Source organism: Equus przewalskii, chromosome 7 (assembly GCF_037783145.1).
Source record: "Equus przewalskii isolate Varuska chromosome 7, EquPr2, whole genome shotgun sequence".
Lineage (NCBI taxonomy): Eukaryota > Metazoa > Chordata > Mammalia > Perissodactyla > Equidae > Equus > Equus przewalskii.
In genome coordinates, this window is record NC_091837.1 from 38,427,316 (window position 1) to 38,453,608 (window position 26,293).

At 40.5% G+C, this 26,293-nt stretch overlaps 1 protein-coding gene and 1 long non-coding RNA gene across 47 annotated transcripts in view; one reads left to right on the forward strand and one right to left on the reverse strand.

Annotated features, from left to right (window-relative positions):
• The window catches only part of LDLRAD4 (low density lipoprotein receptor class A domain containing 4), a 427,148-nt gene that overhangs the window by 123,522 nt on the left and 277,333 nt on the right, over positions 1–26,293 (reverse strand). The gene's annotated exons all lie outside the window — the stretch shown is intronic.
• LOC139084801 (uncharacterized) lies at positions 2,225–10,800 on the forward strand. The gene is made up of 5 exons (XR_011542554.1): positions 2,225–2,352; positions 2,781–2,871; positions 4,238–4,364; positions 7,122–8,703; positions 10,334–10,800. It is a non-coding gene; the product is annotated as an uncharacterized lncRNA (long non-coding RNA).

Below are 26,293 nucleotides of genomic sequence, written 5' to 3' on the forward strand. Positions count from 1 at the left end.
GACGGGTAACTGATCTACGTGAATCCTGCAGACAGCTGACATCCTACAAAGGGAGTCATCCAACTAGAAAAAGTGGAACAAAATTTGTCCCTGATCTGGTCACCTGTCCTTGGCTCTGGAAGGCAGTGAGGTCAGCCTAAACTCACTGGGCAGGGTTGGTATGGATGACAGACTTGCCTGGACTCCTGTGGGCCAAGGCAGTCTGTAAAATCATCGATCCATCCTGCTGTACCCAGATTAATGCCTGGGCCAAATGGAAAGGTCAACAGAGAAATGTAAGGAAAAGCCGCTTGACTTTCTCAGGCAGACTTTGATGGTTTATAAGATTTCTTCAGCTAGCTGGGTCTGGAACCCTGAGGGTCAAGGTTGAGGTCAATTCTGTTGGCCTCATTGTGTTGGAGTTCTGTTGATAACAGCCTTAATTAAACGCTGTATGAAACAAATTGAATGGATTTGGTCTCAGCCTTTGTCATGATCAATACAATGGCAGACTCGTGGGAAAATCTGCCAGAAGCCAATTTGGTATAGAAACAAGAGGTGGATATTATTGGAAGATAATTCTCCATGGGTTTCTTGTGGTTCTGCACATCTTGTGAGCACAGGCACTGACTGTCCTTTGTTCTGGATTATCATTTCAAGGACATCTGGATAGTAAACAGCCTTGGAAGATAAAGACAGTGTCTCTCTCTCTGGAGGAAAGGACATGTTTATTTCAGTATAACAAAGACAATATTTCCCTCCAAACCAAATGACAGACATGCTTACCGCTCATTATAAAAGATTTTGATTTCCTAAACTCAGGGTTTATCTAATTCAACCCACTGTATGTGCAGGCATCCACCTGGGCCCATCTGCACCTCAGCAGGATTTGGGGCAAGGATAATTGATGCAAATATGCTGATGCTAATACTGCTTGTTATTCTGTGAGTAATAAGGTCCTTTGTCTCTAATCCAGGAGTCTCATGTCTTCTACCTGCATCCAGAATAATGGCAGCCTAAATCATTAGCTTTTGTAAGTAGGGTAGAACCTCAGACTCTTCACAGATCTTGACTCAGACAAACCAAGAGAAAATGGGCAAAAAAACCTGAAGAGGCAATTCACAAAAGAAAAAAATCAGAATAGCCCGTAAGTGTATCAAGTAGATCCAAATTAGAACTTCAATGAGATGTTATCTCACACTCAACAGTCTGACAAAAATTCAAGATTCTCACAATATCAAGTGTTGGTGAGGACAGGAAGGAACTCAACACTGCTGGTGGAAGTGTGAATTAGCACAATCACTTTGGAAAACACTTTGTCTTTATAGTACAATTGAAGATGTACATATCCCATGATCTGGCAATATCATTCAAAGGCAGATGTACTAGTGAATCTCTTGTACATCTGCACCAAAAGACCTGAACAAGGAAATTTATGCCAGTACAGTCTGCACTAACCAAATATTTACGCAACTCAAATATCTATCTAAGGGAGAATGCATATATTCACCTTGTGGCACATTTACACAGTAGATTACTACACATGCAGCAATATGGGCGGATGTCATAAACACGTTGAAAAATAAAGCAAGCTGCAGAAGAATACAGATATTATGATTCCTCATAAAGTTTAAAAATATATAAAACGAAACAAATTAATTGTTTAGAAACACATACATACGAGGAAATCTATAAAGAAAAGTGAAGAAATGATAACCACAAATTCTGGGTAGTGGTAACTTCTGAAAAGAGAGGAAGCTCAGAGTAGGGTGAGCTCAGAGTAGGCATACATGAGACATGGAAGATAAGGGTAACATTCTTTGGTTCAACTGGGTGGTGGGAACATAAGTGTCCACTGGACAGTGATGTTTCTTAATACCTCACGCAAACATTACGAATGTTTGCTTGCAAGAAGCCATTGTTTTAAAAGGGATGCCAGCTGCCTAAAGAGCACAGGCTGATGCCAGCCTGCTTTCTTTCATAGAAGGCACCATTCAGCAGCATTGCCAAGAGCTTTTTCTCCCAGTGAGTTGCCACATTCTGGAATAACAAATGCAAAGTCATTTTATATAACCTCATCCACAGTTTGTAAACCTTTTTGGGGTTAAAATACATTGATGCCCTGAAATACTGATCCCTGAATCAAAAACAGCGTCAATGTGAAGTGCTGTTCTGTTGGTTTTTAGGAATAAGTGGAATTTAGAATGCCACCCAAACAATAAAGAGCCTAACTATGAAAGCATGTGTCTTGCTGTCATAGAGAGACAGGGTTCTGTCTGCATCCTCAGATTTCTACACAAATCACACCCTCAACTGCAGCCTCACAGGAAGAAGAGACAGGTGCTCACTGGATCAGCATCACATGAGACCAAGGTGATAAGTAAACAAAGATGGGAATGCCCCTGGCAGCACAGAAGTCTAAAACTTTCTGTAAAAAATGAGATCTTCTTCAGATCACTGAAAGAGATTATTCATGATTTTACTGCTACAGGGGCTGCTATAAAGATTCAATTTTATTAGAACTTTGTTATTGTAACATGTATCTGTAACATCTTCATTGTTCTACCTTCAATTTTGGGGCAGGGAAGAAGGAAGAGATGTAAATAAATCTTGATATAGGTCCAAGACTCACAATTTTCTTTTTTCTCACACAGGGAGACTTTTCAAAATCAAAACATTTCAGCTTGCTGAAGAAACATGCCCCCCAAAAATGCAAATATCTCACGCATAGTGATCTAAATACAATTTAGAAGTGTTTTTAGCCCTAGAGATCTTATATCATTGTCTGATTATTTTTTTAGGTCCTAAAAAAGGTGAAACAAAGAGAAACCATTGTTAAATGATGAGAATTAAACATAGGAATTTGTAAGTCAACTGAGATTTCTTCAAGAGGTTAGTAAAAACCTGAGGGGGGCTTCCATTAATGTTGCACATTAGCAGTAGAGGCATCTGTACTTTCCGGAAAATTTGCCTAAATGTCTGATCAACGGCTTGATTTGTCTGAAAATTTAAAGTTTATTTATTTATCTGGGATTCTTTGTGCTTTCAGGTTTTTTTTAAGACAATTGTCCCATAACCACAAGGTTTTTAGGACAAAGTTAGCTTTCATAGTTACATTCAAACTGAAATACAAGAGCAACCACCACTTCTAGGACCGAAATGGAACCCTGTTGTCTCTTGTCCTTTGCTATATATTTGGAAGCTCTACAAAAAGCAAAGTCAAAACTACCCATCTTTCTTTCACTCATGCCCTCAGGCAGCTCACCAAGGATTTTGGTTTATTTAAAACAGAAATAATTACAGAGGTAAGCTCTCGTGAAATAGAAGAGTGTGTTGCCAGTGTTCTGCACAAGGCAGGTATGCTCTCTGAGCCGTCTCCAGAACAGAAGACTATTTACACTGTTTTCCACTACTTACATTCTTTCTCTAGCAATAGGTGACCCCGTAATACTCAGGTAATTTAATTACTTCCTATTCAAATACAGCAAAAATATCCATGAAGAGAAAAGTTGCCCGCCCACTCAGTGGGTGCTTAGCCCACAGTGGTCATGGGAGAAAAACAACGGTGTAGAGTTGGCGAGGTTTTCGCTAACAGCACCCTTTAATTACAGCAGAGAGCAACGTTAAATTCTGCTGCTTGAAAGACCCTTTTCATCCTGCTCATCTATAAACAGTGACATGAGGGAGATTTGAGCAGAGACATTGAACCTGGAGGTCTCACCTACCCACTGGGACAGTGGAAGAGGCTGCGGCAGCAACATGGGCCTGGGTTTCACCTCAGGGCTTATGAGTGTGCTTAGATCATCAGTCTACACTGGTTAAATCTGATTTTGGGATGAGCTCTGAGACACAGCTACTCAAGGTAGAATTTAGACTATCAAATGGACTGACAGCTTCTTCAAATAGACACAACACATAGACACAAACACTGAACCTGAAATAGAGTCTTAAGACAATTAACAAGCAGCACCCCAGGAACTGATCTTATAGGCATATCATTATTTGGTCAGTCGCTATTTTGAGCCCCAGAATCTTGGTTCATCCATCAGCTAGGCCCTCATGACTCAGATATCTGTTTAATTATACAAGAATGGATTATTTAATTCTGAATGTTATAAAGGGAGAGAAGGAAGAAGGAAACTGAATTAATATTTGTTGGGTATCTGTTATATATTAGACACTGTGCTAGGTAACTTATTTGCATTCATTTAATTCCCACAGCAATTCCATGAAATTGGTTTATTATTTCATTGTACAGGTAAGGAAACTGAGGTTGAAAGAAATTAAGTTAACTCTTTCAAGGTCACATACCCAGTCCTGGAGCAGGTCAGGATTCAACCCAGGATTTGAGCACTCCAAAGGTATCATGGATTCTTTGAAAACAGGTGGGTCCATATTTATGGAATGAGAATGATATACAGTTTACTAGAAGTAAATGTAAGAGTCAATATATGCAACACACTACAAATGAAATACAACAATAGCAATTTCCAATCTCTCCATCTTCCCATTTAGAAAGTGGTGGAATGTTAAACAGAGTAAGGGAAGAGACACATACCTCTGTCTGAGACTGTTTGAATCATCCTCTTTTCATCAGCCCAGTTGCCTGCATTTATGCATAATGATATGCTATGAGCCTTATAGCTGAAAAAGACTTCATTACTTTCTGCTCGGAATTCTCAACCTGTTTGTATGCAATTTCTCCAAATTCCAATTTTGACTCAGTCTTCATCAACTGCACTTCTAAACTTTCTTGTATCTTGCAAACTTAAAAGGATAGGCTAACATGTGCCAGGTTAGGATCCACTTTTTACTCTTACCTTGGTTTGACAGGTGTTTTATAAATAATTTTTAACATGCTCCAGTGAAATCAAAGCCCAACATATCACCAAGGCTTAGCGCCCTGACATTTCTACATGGCAAGAAAACTCAAAAGCTCTTGAAGCTCACAGAAAACTAAGACACCATGAACTGAGGAGCAAGAAAGGTGAGAGGTGGAAGTGTGTGATGACCCATGAGCTCCCCATCAACTGATGGGTACACCCTCCCAAGAAACATGCAAAGCTCCTGAAGTTTGAATTTTCCCCGATGAAAGAAGGGAAAGAAGCATATAATTTAACTACTTAACTATCTAAGTATAGCAAAAAATGTTCATGAAGAAAAAAGTTGCTCACCCACAAAAACTTCTTGTGTTTAGTTCACAGTGGTAATGTGGAAAATGTAACTTATCTACTGCTGTCTAAATGCTTTCTGAAGCATTTGACAAGTCAGATTCCAGAAACCAGTACTAGGCTGAATACAACCCTAAAGGCAGGAATGGTGGAGAGATTACAGTGAGGACTGACCAGACACAGCAACCCCTTCAGGACCAAGCTCTGTGACCACAGGGTAGGGTTATCAAGGAAAAAAACAAAATGTAGTGTAGGGTAGACTGAGATGACTTGTTAATCAAACCATAAACATTTACTGAGCTTACAAAATGTGTAAGATCCTGTTCTGGTGCTGAGTAGGCCCCTCTGGGTGGTTTGGGCCCTTACTAGTTTAAAGGAAGTGCTGCTGGGCAACTAGTGTCTGTAGTCAAATAGGAGTCACTACACTCATCATCTGATATTTGAGAGCACAATCTCTGAATTCCAAAAGGCAGTGAGAGAAGACAGGATTTTTCCCCCAAGGTAATGTATAAAATAAGCCAGAAGAATTTTACTTTTTTGGTTTGTGGCAAATAATCTACATTGCCAAATTTATTTTTAAGCAAAATGTGACACCCCAAAATATTACAACCAATGGGAATTTGACTAATAATACCCAGGACAGTATTTGAACCTAATCACCCCCAAAAAATAGATGGAAAATTTAAAATTAAATTAAAGATGAATGCAGTTATGATTACTAGATGTGGGAGGGGCAGAATACTAGGAAAAATCAATCTCCAATTTGCTCAAGTTAAATGTAGTAGTCGTTGGTTTCCTAAGGCTCTCCAAGAAGAAATGATCAAGGCAATTTAACACTGGAACTAGGAACCACATAAAATAAGTCAATGAATCTAAGGAAGCGGAAATCTAGCATGTGAACAACAAAAGCAGTAAATCTCTTAGGGACATAATACACATTCAAAAAAAATCAACATTTGAAAGGAATCCAGCACTAAAATTGTGAGCATCCAACCTTCTCCACTCAAGAAATTCATGGTAAATGCCTTATAAAACCAATTAGGATATTCCTATTTCAGAATATTTTCTTAAAAAGTTGTCCACAGGAAACAAGGCCATGGATTAAGTGGCTATTAACTATACAGGGATCTAAAAAGATGAAGCACGTATTGTGACTCTGGAGGATATTTCTAATTTTAGTCAGGTACTTCATGCCACTAAAGGTGCGTAGCTGGAGGGTTAAAAAAATGGCAAAGCCAAAATATGGCCACATTACCTTATTATGCCTATGTCCATCCTGGAAGCACAATGCAAGAGACAACCATCAAAAAAACAGGAGGGAAATTACATTTAAAAACAAAACACTACAGTTTGTCTTCCAACCTATCTTAGAAAAATATATTGACTGCTATAAGAGAATTAAAAAGAACTTTAGTGATAAGCAGTACAAGTACTCCTTGTTATAAACGTAATTTCAATGCCGAAGAAATGTCTTCAACTAAATACATAAGCAGTCACAATAATGTATGCTCCAGATGTTTTACCTCTTTGCAGTCCCTGAAGCATCTTTCTCCAGTGCCAATGACAATAAAAATAGATTTCTGAGGTGGTTTCTGATACAGTCTGATTTTGGGGGTTTAAGGCAAGCAAACAAAATAGAGGCTAAGGTCATTTCTTTGTTTTAGGTTTAGAGATTTTTACTCTTGAGGGCCAATACTTCCCAACCCAGCACATCCAAAAGATAAATGCAGCTGGGTGATATTGTAGCAGATATAGTGACACTGTGAGCCTTTCATATCAGTGGGTCAAAACCAACCACTCTTTCTCACCCCCAAATTTCAAAGTCCTCTAGGGAAATTCTGTGATCATCAGAAGAAGATCACAGAATTCATGATATTTTCTCTATCCATAATTGTCAAAGAACACGTCCATTTTCTAGTGAACTGATACCTGTGTGATTATTTTTAAGAATATTTTCCTTTCCCTTTTCAGAAACAGGACTAAAAAGCACAGTGGAGAAGAAGCCTTCCAAGCTTGGCCAGTTTACTCCTCTTCCTTCCTCAGGCTGCACTTGGACCATTTCTCACAGATCCTGTTTGTAAAGATACAAGCGATGCTAGACTGACAATTTCCATGGATAACCCAAGCTAGGCTCAAAGGATCTTGCTCCCAAAAATTATTTCCATTTCCCTAACCTTAGTGTTTTAGCTTTTATTTGGAAGGCCTGGGTTTAACTCCATTTTTTCCAAGTAGATGAAAAGACCACTTCAGCAGCACCACCTCCACACCTCTTCCTTGTTTTTTTTCACAGTTTTTCTCTTACTCCTCATACATGCCACGTAGGATTAATCACAGGATATTATAGGATATATAGGATATTACAGGATTATAATCCTATAATTGCTTAAACTACATTTCCCTCGTTCTTTAGGTTAAGCCTCTTAGCTCCCACTTTCTGTAGTGGAGACGGAGGATCATTTACCAGGCTCTGGGTTGAACTCACCAGGTGCTGAAACCAGTCACCATACATCACGAAAGCTAACCCAGTTGTCTTAACCCTTCCTCAGATGTCTCCTTTTTCAACCCTTTAATCATCTTTATGACTTTCTCTGGAACTCTCTTTATGGTATGCCCCCACACCATAGAATCAAACAGTTTTAGAGCTGGAAGAGGTTTGTAAAGGTCATCCAGCCTTTTATAGGAGAGAAAACTGAGACCCAAAGAGGCTGAGTGACCTGCAGAAAGACTTCCAAATGATTACTGAGGCAGTTTTAACTAGAAATCATGGGTTCTGAGTCCTATGAAAACATATCACCTGTTGTGTTCAAGATCTAACTGTATACAGACTATCCTTTCTTTACACAGTTCAGATATGAAAAAATGACAGTTACTATAGTTTACTTAAATAACACCATCCCAAACAACACACTTCAAATTTCAGTTATCAGAGTATATTAACTGTGAGTAATTGCATAAAGTACAAACTCTACAGCTAGCTCTTCAAGTCCACAAATTCCTATGTAAATAACAGATGAGCATCATGATCAGTGACCAATCGCATCACTTCAAAATCTGCTGGCGATTGGTCACCACGCAGCTGTTATTCACACACAGACAGCAAAGAGTGTCGTTGTGCCCTGTCTCCCAGGGGTACACATACATGACACTTTACAAAGATGGGTAGTCAGAAGAGGGAACCAGCCAACAAAGATAAAAAGAAACGAGAAGTGCTATTGCTGGAAGTAAAATTTGAATCTACCATAAATGGAGGTAGAGAAGAAATAGCTGAGAGTGGGAATGGCTGACTTTGCTGCTGCCCAGAGAAACTCCATGAAGCTGAGCCTATTGACATATAGGAGGAAAGTGGTTGTGACAAGAAGGATGAAGCTGTCCAAGAAGAAATGATGCCAGTAAAAAAAATTCACATGAAAGGAACTCTCAGATATTTCACAACATTGAAAACACAAAGGATAAAATGTTGGAAGCTGAACCAAACTAAGAAAGGAGTATGACAATTCATCAAAGCACAGGAAAAATGCTTGCTCTGTATCAGAAGTTATAAAACAAGAAGACAGTAAGTACTGTTCAAATTATTCTTGATAAGTTTTACCAAGAAATAAAACACTTTAATTCTCAATGTCCCTAATGTTTAAATTACAGTATGCTAAATAAACATTAGTTTTACTATTATTTGTCATTTCCCTATACATTTATAACTGATAATAAAAGAGTTTTAAATGTTTTGACGAAAAGTGTTTAAAGGTCAGAGAACAACTATAATTTTTCCCATTGATTATTAGTGGGACTAACCTAAAAAAAAATCTCCTTTTTGTTGGTAGAAGCCAACTGAAACACGTAGGTTATGGGTGACTAGCTCCCACCATCTAAGGGAATTAAGAGATATTATTACATTTCTTTATTCAAAGCAACCACCCTATCTTGGAGTTCTCACAATGTGATAGAGCTTATGCTATGGGCCATCATGACAATCCTGTGAGATAGGGATTAAGTGACTTGTCCAAGCCATGTGGCAGAGTTGGAATCTAAAGCCAGTTCTCCCGTCTCCAAGCCACCCTCTCTGCCCACCCCACCATAGCCTACTCAGGTCCTCTTGTGGGAAGAATGGCACCTTTTATGAAGGATACATATTCCCACAACAGAATCCATCAGAAACAGCATTGGTAAGTAATGGGGGCATCTTTGCAGGAATGTTGGCATGGGATTATTAACTAACAGCCAGAAAACCTAACATACTCCTGCCTCTTCCAGAAGAAAAAGTGTGTATTCTATATTACTTATTTATCTTTGAGTATGCAACCGTTCACTGAGAGACAATGGATATTCTTCTTTAAAGCCATGGTCTTGCCTTTCTCATCTTCTGCTTGATCTATAGCCTATGATGCCCTCCCAGAATAAAACAAAATTCACTTCAGTATGGGCCTCATTCAAAATACATATTCTTTGCTTGTTTTGGCCTTCTCTAGTAAGCCTATGCTCATATTTTCCATACCTGCAATTGTTCTATTTTATACAGAGCTGCTTTAAACTGAATTCATAGGTCTCTTTCCTACCAAGGAAACCTCTTTTGATTCTTTTTCCTCTTTCCTTTTCATATTTGTTTCCCTTTTCTGATATTTAAAGTAGAAAAATCCAAAAGATTAAAAAAAGTCTCAATTCCCATTTAGAGTCTTTAAGATATTTTTACTTAGGAGTGGGAACCTCATGGATACCACTATTTGTTCTGGTACCTGATGGTGGGAAACATGTTGCCTGTTGGAAACAGTGGCCGACTGCCAACTATCTGTAGAAAAGAATTTTCAGAGGCTACAGAGAATAGAAATATTGCTGGGGCACAAAGTGCTGCATTTTTTCAATATCACTTACAATAGTATTTGGGGCTATCTTCCATGTAACTGAGGGAAAAAATCATGGGGTAAAATAAGTTAAAAAATAAATACTCTTAGTATCAATCTCTACTTTCGGGTATATAAATTGTAAACATTTTATCACATATTATCAGTTGACAGTGGCCATTTTAGATAGATAAACCAATAGAGACAGAATTCACACACAGTCAAAACTTAAAATTCCATGTAACATCATCAGTACCTCATGTTCATGTTAATAATCCTGACATAAACAACAAACTCTGCTGTTACCCTTCATTCTTAAGCTCTTCCTCCTCCAAATTCTTTCTATTACAGCAAATATTGCTGCATCCACTGACCTACAACAACCATCTGGACATAAAGTCCTACAAGACAGAAAGGAATCCACTCCCCCAAACAGCTCATGACGAGTTGTCTGATGAGAACCAATCTCAGCCTGTGGACGTGGGGCTGCTCCATGGATGACTACACAGTCCAGGCATGATTCTCAGATAGCTGAGTTCTCTGAGGATGCTGGGGAAAAGTCAAAATTCACCCCAAAGCACTGAGAAGACCTTCATATGCAGATCACCTTCATAGCCTTGGCCCAATCCTCCCAGTGGGCAGTCATTGTTTGGTGTCAAACCTGTGGATTTGGGGCAGTCACGGCCCAAGCTGGCTGAGAGTATATGAGAAGGAGAGCTACAGAGCTTGGCTCATTCTACCACCAACAGGAAGCTACTTTATTTTTTAGCCTATATATTATTTCTTCTGTAAAGGGTCAATAAATAATTAAGAATTTACTGAATAGCCATACTGTATACCTATGAGCTTAGTACTTACAGTATTAAATTTTTTTTAATAGGGGCTGGTCCAGCAGTGTAGTGGGTAAGTTCACATGCTCCGCCTCAGCAGCCTGGATTCACTGTTCAGATCCTGGGCATGGACTTACACACCTCTCATCAGGTCATGCTGGGGCGGCATCCCACATAAAAGAACTAAAAGGATATACAACTAAGATATACAACTATGTACTGGGGCTTTGGGGAGGAAAAAAAAAGAGGAAGATTGGCAGCAGGGCCAATCTTCCTGACTAAAAAGAAAAAGCATACCTTAAAAAAATTTTTTTTTAAAAAACTTGGTGGCTAGAATGAACTTCACATGTAAAACTTTGGTAATCCACAGGTCAATAATCAGCATTCAATTGTGGGTGTATAAAGGAATTAGTACAACTTAAACCCAAATAAGAGTATTGCAGAGAAAAAAATTTGTAATAAAATGTACCTTGATACAGTCCTAGAGCTGGTTAACAATCAGGGACAACAAAGAGGCTGTTTAGCTCTATGAAGGAATTTTAGAAGATGTGACCCCAATTGACAAAACTAAGCCACTCAGTAGTAATAGCACAAAACCTATATGATATGGAAATTTGAGTCAAGAGCTAAAGAAAACATAAGGCAAGCTGGTCCTAGGAGCAGATGGAGTGGTTTTCCATACCCTATCTGGAAAATTTATGGAATGAATATTTGCTACTTTAGTGATAATTCAAAGCCTTCTCAACATTTTCAATATCACCCAAAGATTTTACTTTCTAACCTAGATTTTCTATTGTGCTTATCCAGAACTTCTACACTGTATCCATATACTAATTTCCAAGATGTGTGAGGCCAGTAAATAAAAGGATTTTAAGTGTTATGTTTTCTTAGGTTAGAAATATCAAAAACACATTTTTGGTACAATTTCAAATGTTTCAAAGTATTATTTTATTTGCTAAAAATCTTGAAATAAAACTTCCTTCATTGTAGAATGCCCCTTGTACTTACCATAAATTAAAACAAACCAAAACAAAATAAAAAATCTGTTTCATTCACCTGTCCCTGATTCTTACAAAGAAAGAGGGGTGTGTGTGCCTGAGAGCATGGGGATGTTTGTGTGCATATGTGTGTGTGCACGCACACACGCACACACACACACAAAGGCACTTCACTTTTCCTCCTCTTAATTCTAACTGTTCAGGTCTCTATTTATATTAATACCTGCCCACCTGGTTGGCAGACCTTTTCACAATGTGCCCTTCAACATAAAAAAAAAAAAATCAGCACAATTTGAAAATAGACAATGACAACCCTGTGGAGGGCTGGAGAAAGAAAGAAAGGAACTAAGGGTGAGACCCAGACAGACAGACACGCTCAAGGAAATCACTTCCAACCATGGTCTGGGGCTATGCAGCTAATCAGGCAGGTATTCAGCTCTTCACTTCTGCAGACTTGCTTAGCATCGAAATCGGCTGTCTGCCCAGGAGGATGAGGTAATGTCTAGGTTTAATGCCAAAATCTCTCAACTGGCAGGACACATCGGGTAAATATTTCTACTGCAGGAGACCACATTCATTTCATGCTGCTGCCAGTTTTATTATTGTTATTATGCTCATTAATATTAATACTTAGCCATTCTACCTGTTTAAGATTGAAGATGGAAAAGTCAGGGTTTTTGCTGAAATCATGTTAGCAGGTATGGGAGGAAAAGTAAGCTTCCCACTCTGCTCCTCACCCCCAGTCGTCCTCTAACAATGACAGTCTCAGCACTTTCCTCCTGCAATTGCTTTCACACACCCTGGGCTGCACAGAGACCTTCCCATCCCGCCTGTGCCCCTCCAAAACTGCCTCTCCAGTGGCTGTAAATCTGGAACCTCTGGGTTTCCCCCCATTTCACCCTGTCAGTGAGAACGAGTGAGGGGGGTGGGCAGGTGGGGCTTGAAGCCCACTTCAAGCTACCTTAATAGTTGTAGTATTTGGAAATGTAGTAGATTGCCAGTGGTTTCTTCTCCATTCTAAAAAACAATTCTAAATTTGCTACACCATCTATTTTTGATGGCCTGTTCTATGGCCTCAGAAATTATGGGTACCATGGTCTCATAACTTGTTTCCTGTCTCTGTGGTTACTGTCAACAATATACATTCATGTAGTAGCATATTATCTTACCGAAGCATTTACAGAAATGATTAAGGCTTCTTTAAATTTTCCCTGTTGTTACTGATGAGGCTTCTGGCATCTGCCTTTATTCAGTTAAAAAGACTGGACTTTTGTTCTGGGAGTCAGCAACTGAATGTCAAACTTCACATGGGTTCATGAACACCTACAAGGGACAGCAAAACTTTCACCAATCTTATCTCCTCTCACCAAAGAGTTGGGAATAATGCTTCCCTCCCACAGGAGGGAAGGGGCAGGAGAACACGTTGCCAAGGCAAAGTCTTCCCCAAAAAGGCACTATATGGGTAGTATTATGTGTGCACAACATGAAAGAACATCTGAGACTGGACATCATTCTGCAACGAGAGAGAGAGCGAGAGATGCACTTCTACACTCTGACATCACCTACATCACCTCAAAGAGCAGGAGGAGTCCTGGAGAACACAATCAGGAGACAACACCTCAAATGTGCCAAAGGTGGGAAAATAAACAGAGGTGCTATTCCTGTGCTTGGTTAGGGCCAGCCCAACCCAAATAGCTGCTAAGATTGTATATACAGTGACTCTATCAAGTTAGTTTAATATTTTTTTAAAAGATCCAACAACCCTCCATAAAGAAACAGTTTCAAGTTATTCTTAACATTTCCAAATTTCAGAGTCTTGGACAACATCTCTACACCAGATATGTGCTTCTAAATGGGAAACCAAAATTCCCTGTGAATCATGAAGGTAATTCATTGTAGATGGGAATTGGAAATAGGTTGGAAAGGAAATGAGACAATGGTGATGTCTTATTGTTAGAAGAATGGAGACCTGGCTGTTTGTCCCAAGAATAATATTGGAAGGAGAGATAAGAGTGAAAAAGGAAGGAGATCGTGGAGGTTTTCCACAGTTGGGGAAGGTGTGTGGTCAGAAGGATTTCTTCAATGTCATTCTCATCTGGGCTTCCTCCCATGGTGACAGTTGAAAGGACTTTTCTTGCCCCCTCCCCATTGACAAAATATTCCTTCTCACCATAGTTTTGGTTTTTAGAAGTCATCCTTCTTTCTTCTCAAAAGGGGGGACCTTTGTCAGATACAAGAAAATTAAGGCCCCCCAAATGTGTTTTGATCTGATATTATGACACGAAAGCCACTTGTGCCTTCTTACAGGGCTTAGTGAACTGTTTTGAAAAATAGTAATAATTAAGAAAGGCTCAAAATGTACAACAGTCACCCTTTTAAAAATGGTGTAAGAACCCTTTTCTAAGCTATAATAAAAAGCTAAATAAAATTCCCAATAACTAAGCAGTCTAAACTTTATTTAGACTGAATGCTCATTATGAGTCGGGCAACAGTCTGGATGGAAATTACTAATTAACTGAAGATTATAGCTTTAAAACTCATTAATTCATCTTACTGCATTCCCTGAATACATGCACATTTTTTATGTTTTGTTAAACTAATAAAAACACAATTTTAAAAGATTATTAATGAGGGGGTTCTAATCCTTGTACTGCTTGGTTATCTATCTTCAAATCCACTGAGGTGCCAGTTGCAGGGCCAAGCACCTTCAGATTTGCTGAAGCAAATACATGTGTGAGTATGACATTTTATACTACGTGGTTTTAATTTTGGCTTACGTTAATGCAGTGGTTTGGCGGTAATTGCCACAAACCTTTAATTCACACCCTTTTCCTCCCATCTCCCAATCCCTTTGTGAACCTCAACTACGGGAGACCTTGACTCAAATACCAAAACCAAGAGTCAAATTTCTGTGAAGTCCTTCTCTCTGAAACTATTGAATGGTGCAACCCAGTTCAGTGTCGATTCTTGAGTCTCCTTAACTCTAAACACTCTAAATTTAACTAGATACTTTAAAGGATGAATTCTGATTTCCACTTCTCTTCATCTCCACTGGGAACATGGCTTAACTTCCACAGGAAAGATTTAGGTCAGATGAAAAGATGGTATTAATATCTTCAACAAAAGACTTGTTAAGCAATAGACTGTGCTACTGACTGTGGAATTCTCATCCCCTGAAAATGTTTTAGTAGAATCAAGAGGGAGGATGGGGGCAGAGCCACCTGGCTCACCCCATGATTGTAAGCAAGATCTCACTAAAATCATCCTGGGCAGTGAGGTTGCCTTATTTTTAAGGTAAGTGTTTTGTTTTTCGAGAGAAGCAGATTCCACAATCTTCCTTAACAATCTACTCCAATTCCTGCCAGTCATCACAACTTAGGATTCAATTCCTTATGCTTAACCTAAATCTTCAAAGCTGCCACTGGTGCTCATTTCCTCCTGTGTTCTCATTGGTACTGATGCAGAACAGCTGGTGCCTGTCCTCTGCATAATAACTCTTCCTGTTCCTCCAGACACAGCCAAATCTCCTTCAGGCCAAGAAGAGGAGGCCAGAGGGGTGGCAGGACAGCCAAGAGAGCCTGGGATTTGTTACAGAATTAAAAGAGGGACCTTAAAGGGCGAGGAGGGAGGAAAAATCAATGGGAAAAAATATTCCACAAAGAGGCTGGCAGCTGAAGGAAAAGGCAAACTGTCTGAGTTAGGAGATGAATGAAAATCTTCAAGCTTGCTTAATTTTGTAAAATAACAGTGCTACGATTTTTCTACATGATCTAGGTGGGACATATAATTCCTCTGAGTTTCAGCTGTCATCTCAGTACAAAATTAATAACTTAATTGCCTAAATACAGGAGGCTGGGCCCGATGACCTTAGAGGTCTCTTTTTGTTCTAGAATTTGTAATTTTATTAACCTATTCCTGACACATCTTAGCTACTCTGAAGGTTACTGACCCAATTCTGAGAAGCAGCTAAGGGAAGATTTAAGAATCCTTGACGTATTTCTTTCCTTTTTACTAGGCCACATTCTTACTAACAATCCCCTTTCAAGAACACCATCTCATACTTCAGGAAAGGAGAAAAAAAATACCCTTTTATTTTCTCTAAAAGATAAATAAATGGACTCACTGCAAGTGACAGCACCAAAGCTGTTTCTTAGGCTGATGAATAGAAAACATTTGTTGACTGAAGGCAGGCTTAGAGAAACAGAGGAGAAACATTTAGAATTTCATTTGTCAGTAGAATTTCAAGCTCTGAGATTTGTCACCTAAAGAACAAAAGAGATTTAGGTTGAATTCCTTTCTCAATTCCAGCTACTCCTTCTACCATCCACATTCACCTTTTGACACTGGAATTGAAACCGTTTCCAAATTTACAAACCAAGGCCATTAGACCAAATGATTTCTTTCTTTTTTTTTTTAATCTTCCTAGGCAATTCTTTTTTTTTAAAGATTGACACCTGAGCTATTATCTGTTGCCAATCTTCTTTTTTTTCTTCTTCTTCTTCTCCCCAAAGCCCCCCAGTACATAGCTGTATATTCTAGTTGTAGGTCCTTCCGGCTCTGCTATGTGGGATGCTGCCTCATCATGGCCTGACGAGTGGTGCTAGGTCTGTGCCCAGGATCCAAACCAGTGAAGCCCTGGGTTGCTGAAGCGGAGCATGCAAACTTAACCACTCAGCCACAGGGTCGGCCCCACAAATGATTTCTGATTTCACTTCTATAATGAAACTCTATATTTATGGATGTAGATTGGAATTTTAATACTTTTTCCAAGAATCCTACCACCTAAGCCCTTCTGAGTAGTTCCACACATTTACATTCAGAGGTCATTTTCTCAGACAATGATTTTATGCACTGTGAAAATCTGATGAACTTGGAAATCTCTCCTCAATGTCAAATAAGATCTTAAGAGCCATCCTAACTGCCATGCCAGAAGGCCAATGGCACTAGGGTTGAGGTAAACAGGGTTGGGTTGTACCTTAAACTGAATGTTAGCCCATTAGGCTCACTATTGTATCAAGAAAAAGTGTCCTTGAAGGACAACATGTACAGAGAAGATAAACAGTTACAAATTACTATTTTATAAGACTTGTTTAACAATCATTTAACAATTCATTGATAAAGCCTATATCCTGGGAGGCAGTGGGGGGACACCTAAACTTCTTACAGGTTATGCATTTTCTTCAAGTTCCCACTATAAATGTCATTTGTTTAAATGCATATTTTTCTATAGTATATGCATATTGTCAACACGTTGTATAAGAGAAGACACACTTTACTGGTTTTGTGAAGCTCAGACATAGATTTGAGAGAAGTCCTTAAGACAGAATTTGTTTCAGTGGGCACACTGCATTATGAACTCATTAAGAAATAAGCTTTTACAGACTTCGGTAACTAAGCTTCTCAACTGAGGCCAGGCTGGAAATGAATCATATTAAGCTCTCTCTTTTTTTTTTAACTGAAGTCCCTCGAAGCAGAAGTTAGATGAAGATTTTATTTCCCCTTTCAGTGAATAGATGCGTTTGTGTCAGACAAGCCAAAAGCTACCACAGTTGGAATACAGTAAATGTCAATATTTAATCTGTCCCTTCCTTTTCCATTTTTAAACCACAATGCATCATCTCAGCTTGATTAATAACACTCATCCCGCTTCTTCTCCCCAACTGATTCCAGCTCTTTTTGTTGCTAGGTAATACCGTCAGCTGTCCTCCAAACATGGGGAAGATAGCTTTCTGGTAATCACTGCTGATGGGCCTCCAGTCCACATCTGAGGATGGCAGCACAGCAGCTACTATGTCTGGGACCAGCATGCCTGCCTTCATTCCGCAGGGCACCACCAGTGCCTTCTCGGGACATGGGGACCTCTTGGCTCACCCGGCACATGGATGGGAGGAAGCGAGGGCCCTACAGGGGATGAAAGAGGCCCAATCTAACAAGCATTCCTCTTCCTAAGGATTGGAGTGGGGGCAGGGACACAGATGAGTGTGACTGCAGTTTTCATTTCTGCCTCCCTTTGCCTATTCTGTGTGCTCTTCTTCTCTAAAATAGTGAGGCCCAGTGACAGACAAAGTAAAGAAACTGTGATCTGCTCTGTGCCCTGCACTGAGACTTCCTGGTGCAGCACGTGGAAAACCACTGAATCTTGGCCTCCCTCAGTTTCTTGCTTAAAGAAGAAAAGCTCTTATGTTATGAGCCAGGCAAAGTGTTCTATGACTTAATGAAAGGATACTATTCAAATACTTGGAAAATATTTCCAAAGCATTCCAAGCAATTCCCAACTAAGAATACATTTCTTCTCAGAACATTAGGGACACCAAAGTCAGAAGCAGTAGGGGGCGTACAGTGCAAAAAGAGGAAAAACGCTTTCTTTCTACATAAGTTACTTTTAGTGACTAACACTTCTGAAGATCTAAATTTTCTCTTAATTTTTTCTAGTCCTAAAAGCTGACTCCATGGTCTAACAAAAACATAAAAATAAACTTCAAAATGTTTTACACAGAACACTTTTGTGCAAAAAAAAAAAGGAAAAATTCAAACAATTGAAAAGGAAAACCAGAGTGTCAGGACTGGCCTTCAGACAAAGAGCAGGCACACTCCCAGCAGTGGTGGACTTGCAGAAAATGGTTTTAAAATTGTTTAAAACAATTAAGTTTATGGGTTGTGGGCAAGATGTCAAGGTATTTAGAAGACAGGTTTATGTTTCAGGATTCCCCTCTATTTACTATACCCTTTTGGCAGGGCAGAGACATTGAGAGAAAGCAGGAGAATGGGAGCTATGTGGATGGAAGAAATAAGGAAGGTGGGACTGTGGCCTGACCTGTTGCTACTATGGAGCATCTAGATGGTTCAGGCACTTCAGCATCGACCAGAAGGCACAGGCTTTTGGGGAATGGCAAGACCGCTGCAGGACATTCTTCAGTCTCTGGATTCTGGGCATGCACCCATCTCAGGTGTCAATCAGGTGGGCTCTGCACAGGGGGGCTCACAGGAGGGTCAAGCCACTACGCCCAAGATCTCCCTGGAAAAAATCTAAGGTCCTAGGACAACCTTCCCAAGGCTGCCCTGGTCTTTGGAGACCCCACTCCTGGGTAAGTTTGGACAATGTCCCTTAGCCATATACTGTGTCCTCTTCAGGGAGGCGGACTGTCCTGCTGGGCCAAGGACAGTTTGCCTAAGGAGCCACTTCTTCCTGACAGATTATAAGAGGAGTGAATAAACAGGAGCAAGCTGGGATTAGGACATGGAGGGAAGGATAATCGCTTTTGTTATATAAAACAGACATTTCACATGATTTATACCTTTACAGCAAGGCAAAGGGAACAAGCAAAATCCTGGGCAGGGAAAGGACATCACTTCAGGCAGAGGCAACTTGGAACCAGAGGAAACCTTCTCAGAAAGCCAAGATTCCATCAAGAGCCCAGGAACATGGAAGGGAAATACCAAGATTCACCTTCCTGAATGCCTGGGTCATTGAGAATCCTGACAACAGGCCACTCGCATATACACTTCTGTACTTCTAAGTCCTGAGAGTGTCACCTTATGATCTCAAGCCCATCCTGATCATTCAAGGAACATAAACATGACCTATTTCTGGCCAGACTTGGTCTATGGTGGCACAGGTCTTAAAGAATGACAAGCTGCATTTTCAACTCCTGCCTAGACACTTATCTATCTTTATTAGCTTTGTCGTGGACCAACAATGAATGGTGGGCAAAAATTACATGAAAGCAACATAAATGACCTATACTGTATTAATTATATCCATAAAATATAGTATTACAGTGCTAAATACAATAAAGCAAGCTTAACAATCATCCATGAAGTGATGATAAAAACACTTCTACTTCTCCTTCAGTGATTAATCCAAGCCTCTTTATGGAATTCTGCAATTTCAGTGACCCAATAGCACCAACGTGCAAAGCTTTGGCATGACAAGGCACAGAGCTTCACACTGTCGCCTAGTGGGAAAAGTACTGGGTTGAGAAACAAGAGATCTGTTTTCTTGGCCTCTGGCTCTAGATCTTATTCTTTGTCTGTAAAATGGGCATAAAACTCACCTCTGGGCAACCTGACATTAACTTTATTACTGCTTACATACAAACAGCCTTGCCACACTCAAGTGCTTCTCTTGCTATAAAATCAAACGTTAGCATCTTAACTACAGGTTACTAAATTACACTTACCAACACTACATATCTTTAAAGGAAACAGACACAAAGTAGAGTCAATGGTGCCAGCAATTGATTATTTCAAATAGATAGTTTCTTAAAAAGTGATCAGTGAAATTTATTGTCATTCAACTTTAAATGTGTCTATCTTAGGGCATCTCTCCAAAAGTCTCTGTCTTTAAGCTGGAAACAAACACACAAGTCTGTAGACTGAGCATGATGGATGCATTCAGTAACACAGCCAGTGACCGCTGGCCACCAAACTTGGGTTCCAGAGCTTATCAGCTCCAGACAGAAAAAATAATTCTTGGGATGTTTTAATTATCCCAGTTGCCTTACAGGTAGACATTTATAATAAATTATTTAGAAAACACTCTCATGTAAATGCAACACATCTCAACCCCTCATCATTAACTACGAAGGACTCTGCATGGCATGTAGCAGGCTGAATAGAGTCCACTGCCTCTTCCATAAGGGTGGTTCTAAACGACAGCAAAGTGGCCCCCTATCCCACGAAGAGGATCAGAGATGCACTGGCCCCCCACTGTGTCCAACTAAATCCCTCTTGCAGCCCAGGGATTCACTCTGCTGCCAATTTTCAACCTCCAAGAGATTCAGGATAGAGTCACAGAACATCGTCATTAGAGAGAGGAAACAGATTATTTAAAGGGAAGGTAGTATAGGAGCCTTCAGTCTGCCTCTCCCCGCCCTGTGCCAAAGACTGCAATCTCTGGCACGGCCAACATCTGGTAAACTCCTAGGTTGCAAAAAGAACCCAAACTCACTATTTCACATCCTCTGAGGAGAGAAGCACTGCCGGACGAGTCTATTTCAATTCTAGGGAGGGGAAGCACTTCCCATTCACGACATTACAAAAGAGAGGTTCTGCCTCAGTCCTGCCTCACATTCTGGCTTCCTCCCCTCACGTGGCCCAGAGGGCCTGTATTGGGCAGACCCTCATCTGCACACACTCAGTGCTTCCAAGGACTGCTCCAGCCAGCCCAGACGGCAAAACACCCTCCAGTGATCAAGGCCACACTTGTCAGGGGGATGGCGGAAAGTTCACTTTTTGTGTTTAACATTCCTTTTTTTCCTTTCTGGAAAACACTATAAAAAACTTCCCATGGAAATTTCTATAAACCATAAGATGAGGTAGGGCTTAAGAGAGTTTTGGGCTGTATTTTAAATTTTTTATTGAGGTGTAATATGCATATAAAAAAGCACACATATCACAAGTTACAGTTTTCAGAAACTGAACACACCGATGTAAATTCTTTACTTGGTCTATAATAGTTTGAAATAAAAATTTCACAAAAGGATACATGAAGTGAAAAAATATTCAATTTCAATTGCTATCATTTCATAATACTTGGTAACAAAGTTATAAACAAAGCTTAAGGGAATATAATCACTAGACCACATTAGGTCATAGCAAGTCATTTTGGATACATTATCCATAATGGTAACTGGCCATCAGCACTTAGGGTAGATGGTGTATCCAAGACAGGAGTCTCCTGGTCTCTGAAGAACTAATCACAGTTTTCTAACTATTATGGAGGTTTAGGACAAGCATTCACTTCACTTTGCCACATCTCTTCTGAGTGGAGAAGATCTGGATTTTATTCACTTTTATCAAGAGCTATTTCCAGAAGGAAAAGAGATATAGGTAACTTTTATTCATCTTTTAGCCATTTTCTGTCATGCCTGGTAAACAATCCCCCCTCCCTTCCTCTTCTATTCCAGGTTCCTATAAGTCACTCATGTTAAAAGAAGTAGACAGACCCTAGGGGTATTTGAATGCAGCAAAGGTGTTTAGCAGAGATGTGACTCTGACCCACATGTTGGAAAAGACTGTTGCTACGACCCAATTATATGCCTGTTTGTGTTAGGAACACCTGGCAAGGGAGCCTCTATCCAGGCTGCGCTGCTCAGGGAATGTAAGTACTTTGACTTATGAGTCCTGACGAATATTTTCAATCTGTGTACCTACTATGGATGTAACAGAGCATCAGTGCTCACATGTGAGTGTTCACATGTGAGTGTGTACGTGTGCTATGTGCATCTGCAGAACAGGAGAGAGGGCATGAGATCAAGTACATACTGATGAGTCCTACATGATGAAAAAGAAGGATGATTCTGTTACAACCAAAAATGCCTAGAGACAAACACCAATTAAGTGTCTCCAGAGGCCTCATACCCCTCACACATCCAGAGAAGGTGCTTGACAATGTATGTCTTCTGCTGGTTAATCGGAAATTGCTGTCAGTGTAGTTCTCACGTGGTTTATGTAGCTCAGAAAGGCACATGGACGGGTGGCAGAGAGAAAGACTAGATAGATTTCAAGCCCCTACAACACTCAGGGCATATTTCAATCTTGCTCCTCTCCCCTTCAAAACAGCACTGTGGAGAGCACAGAGGGCCCTCTGAGAGAGAGCACTAAAGGAAGTGTCAGCTCTTCTTTAGCAGGTCCTGCTCCAGCTCTGCCCAGGGATCCTCTCACCACCAGGGTGTGGAGATAGGGACAAGGACCCAAGAGCAGAAACTTGAAGCAAGAGCAATGACACACAAGGCCAGATGGCAGATGGGGAGGCAAGTGGGACAAACAGGGCGAAGCCATCTCTGGAAGTCCTTGACAGTCTTGGGAAAGGGTGAGCTTGGAGTGGGGCAGCTGTGCTGGACCCAAAGAGTCAGATGGTGTCTCTTCCATGAGGTAGCCAGGGTTAGCCTTTAAAAACCCCAGTCAGCTCATTTTTCCTGGCGCACAGCCCTACACTGCCTTATCCTCTCACTTGGAGTAAAATTCAAATTTCTCACCAAGGCCCATGACACCCTAACCAGGCCTCTGACCTCTGTGCCCCTTGCTTATGTGCTCCAGCCACTGTGGCCTCTGTGCTGTCCCTCCTGCCTCAGGCTTCCAAACTGCTGTTTCTTGCACTTGGATGCTTTTCCATGAACCAGCCACATGGGTACTCCCTCACTTGATTCAGCTCTCTGCTCAAATGTTGCATTCCGGAAGACCTTCCCAGCCATCTGCTGCCACCACTCTGCATCCCCTCCCTGTTTCATTCTTCTCCAGCACACCTGTAATCACTTGACATTACATTATGTTTTTACTGATTATTTTTTGTCTCTATGAAGGCAAGGGCTTTGTTTCATGTTTTATATCCAATGTTGAAGATATAATAAGAGCTCAATGACACTTATTGGATGAATTCAAGAATAAACTAACCAATTAATCAATTAATGTGGGCAGGCAACCTATGGGTATTAAAAACCCTGACAATGAAACAGAGCAACAGCAGCAGCAGCAAGAAATGAAGTTGATGCCGTGATCGCTTCTTTGTGAAGGTCTCAGCATTCTCGCCCACAGAGGGCAGGACTGCCCCTCTCCAGGTCAGGGGAGCCACCTCTCTTCCTCTGGCACCCTCTCCTTGTTCTTGCCAGGTGGCTGCCAGGAAGCCACGGGGGCTCCCTGAACCGACACGCTTTTGTACTTCTTTCTGACTGCATCCCCAACCAAACAGCGAGGGCCAGAGACGTCTTCCAGCTCAAACGCCCTCCCACAGGCATCCCACAAGAAAAGGGTGAACAACCTAGCCAAATGGGCCTCTAGGCCACCAATGAGGGCAGTGTACCTTTTGTAATGCTTCCTGGAGATGGGGGCCAAATTCTTTAAGTTTCCTGAAGTGGATTATGGTTGGGGAAGAGAAGTGATAGCACTCTCAGAAATTTTACTAGGGAAAAAAAGATCTCTATTTAAAACAGAACTACAAAAATTCAAATGACCAATAAATATATGAAAAGGTCACTTAGCCATCTAGGAAAGGAAAATTACAGTTTCAATATAATACTACTACCCACCCACCAGAAACAGCTGAATGAAAGAGCCTGACGAATATGTGGAACAAGCAGAGCTCTCATAACTCTGCTGGTCAGAGTGGAGATGGGAAAGCCTTTTGGCCCCAGCAATTTCACTCCTACATTTCCAACAAAAATGCAGCCCAAGGGAGCTATGTGGGTGGCTGGTTGAGTTCTGCTGCGGCTGCTTTTTTTTTTAGGTGAAATTCACATTAATATAAAATTAACCACTTTAAAGTGAACAATTCAGTGCCATTTAGTACAGGTGTGTTCAATGTGTAAAAAATGCAGTGAGTTTTTGATATGCACTTTTCTAACGTATATATAGTCATGTGTCACTTAATGCCAGGGATACATTCCGAGAAATGCATCATTAGGTGATTTTGTAGTAATGTGCACATCAGAGAGTGTACTTACACAAACCTAGATGATATAGCCTGCCACACACCTAGGCGGTATGGTACTAATCTTACGGGACCACTGTCACATATGCGGTTCCTCGTTGACCAAAACAGCATTATGCAGTGCATGACTGTACTAATTCAATAAAAATTTTAAAATAGAATGACAAAATAAAAATGAAATCTCTTTCCTTGCTTCCACACCTTAAAAGAACATCTGTTTTGTAAACAGAGACAAGGTGAGTGCAGCATTTTCTCTTTAGCCATCTCTGTGTTATTTCTTCTTTCTCCCTGGTAGAATGAGCCTTGGTTGCTTTTGGTTACATAATCGGCCCTCCACATCTACAGGTTCTGCATCCGCGGATTCAACCAACTACAGATCAAAAGGTTCACAGTGGTTGTGTCTGTCCTGAACATGTACAGACTTTTTTCTTGTCATTATTCCCTAAACAATACAGTATAACAACTATTTACATGGCATTTACATTGTATTAGGTATTATAAGTAATCTAGAGATGACAAAGTATACAAGAGGATGTGCCTACGTTATATGCAAATACTACACCATTTATATCAAGGACTTGAGCATCCTCCAATCTGGTATCTTTGGAGGGTCCTAGAACCAATCCCCCACAGACACGGAGGAACAATTGTATGTCATCAGATATCTCTCCCAGATGATTTATGGGTTTTCCAAAAATGTGACAAAACCCATTAGGGTAACCTTTCTAGGTGGCTTTAAATTGTACCTTGCTATTTGTTTTCACAATTAGCCAAGCCAGCATATTTCCACTTCTCTGAAGAAAGAAAACTGCTTTACTCCAGTAAGGGGAAACGTCATAAAGAAGTAATAATAACCAAAAATAAATGTGCAGCAAAATTATTTTGCATGTGAAAATCACCTACAATGTCATATATCCCATGTGTGCAACATGCAAGTGCTTTTCATACTCGGCATTCACCATGCTAACAGCACTCAGAGCCCTTGGAGAAATAATGGTGTGTATTTAGTCACTATTTCCTCATTAGATGGTTTCCAAAGCCTCATCTTATTAGTGTTTGGAAAGCAGATAACGGGGTTAAAATTCAGTTTCCTGGATTGCTTCTTAGTTCTCGATATTTCCAAGTGGCTGATGCATCCCAGAACCATGGGTAATTATCAGTAATACATTGCTACTTCAGCAGAGGCAGCTTTTGGATTATCATAAAACTAAACCAAGGAGAAAAGAAGAGAAAAGGCCCCTTTTAAAGCAATTAATAGGCTTTATCTTTTTGTATTTTCAACCACAATTGATGTTTCCTGTTCTTATTTCTTGTGGTGATATTATTTATTTATCCCAGTACATTAATATAAAAATTATATCACACAGGACTCACTACTATCTGACATATGGGAAAAATTATTTCATTACTAAAATTGAAGCACCTAAGCAGATCAGCAGTGAGAATCCAGTGAGTGGGCAGGTGACCCTGGGACCATACACTGGGACAGGTTAATACCCAGACAAGAGCAGCTGCCATTATCACACATGGATTCACAGAACTGATGCCCTACACACATCCCTGTCTGCACTTCCTGCACAGGAAGTCACCTGAGACCGGGGAGCAGCTAGGTCAGTCATATGACCAAGACTTCCTGGTCAGGACTGCTGGGCTGAGATTGAAACTCAGGCCTTCCTGACTCCAAATCCATGTTTTTACTCCCCAGCTATACTGCCTCACACCAAGGCAAGATGCCCAAAGAACAAAAGCAGAGATGAGCAAAGTGAGTCCTCCCCCAGGGGTTTCAGTCAGCTGTGAGAAGGTGGGCACAATGACAGCCACTCTCAATACACGGTGGAAGTGTTTCCATGGGTCCCGAGGAGGCTGAAGAAGCAAACGCTGGTAGCCAGAAAAATAAGCAGTGAGTAAATCCCAAGGGCTGCTAGACAAAAGACACTAAGTGACTAAGCCCAGAGTGAGAAACAGATCCGAGGTGCCCTCGAGGCCCATCAGTGGATCTATGTAGACCAGCTGTGCAAACTCTTACAAGAGTCCAAGTTTTGACCTCTTAGGGGGC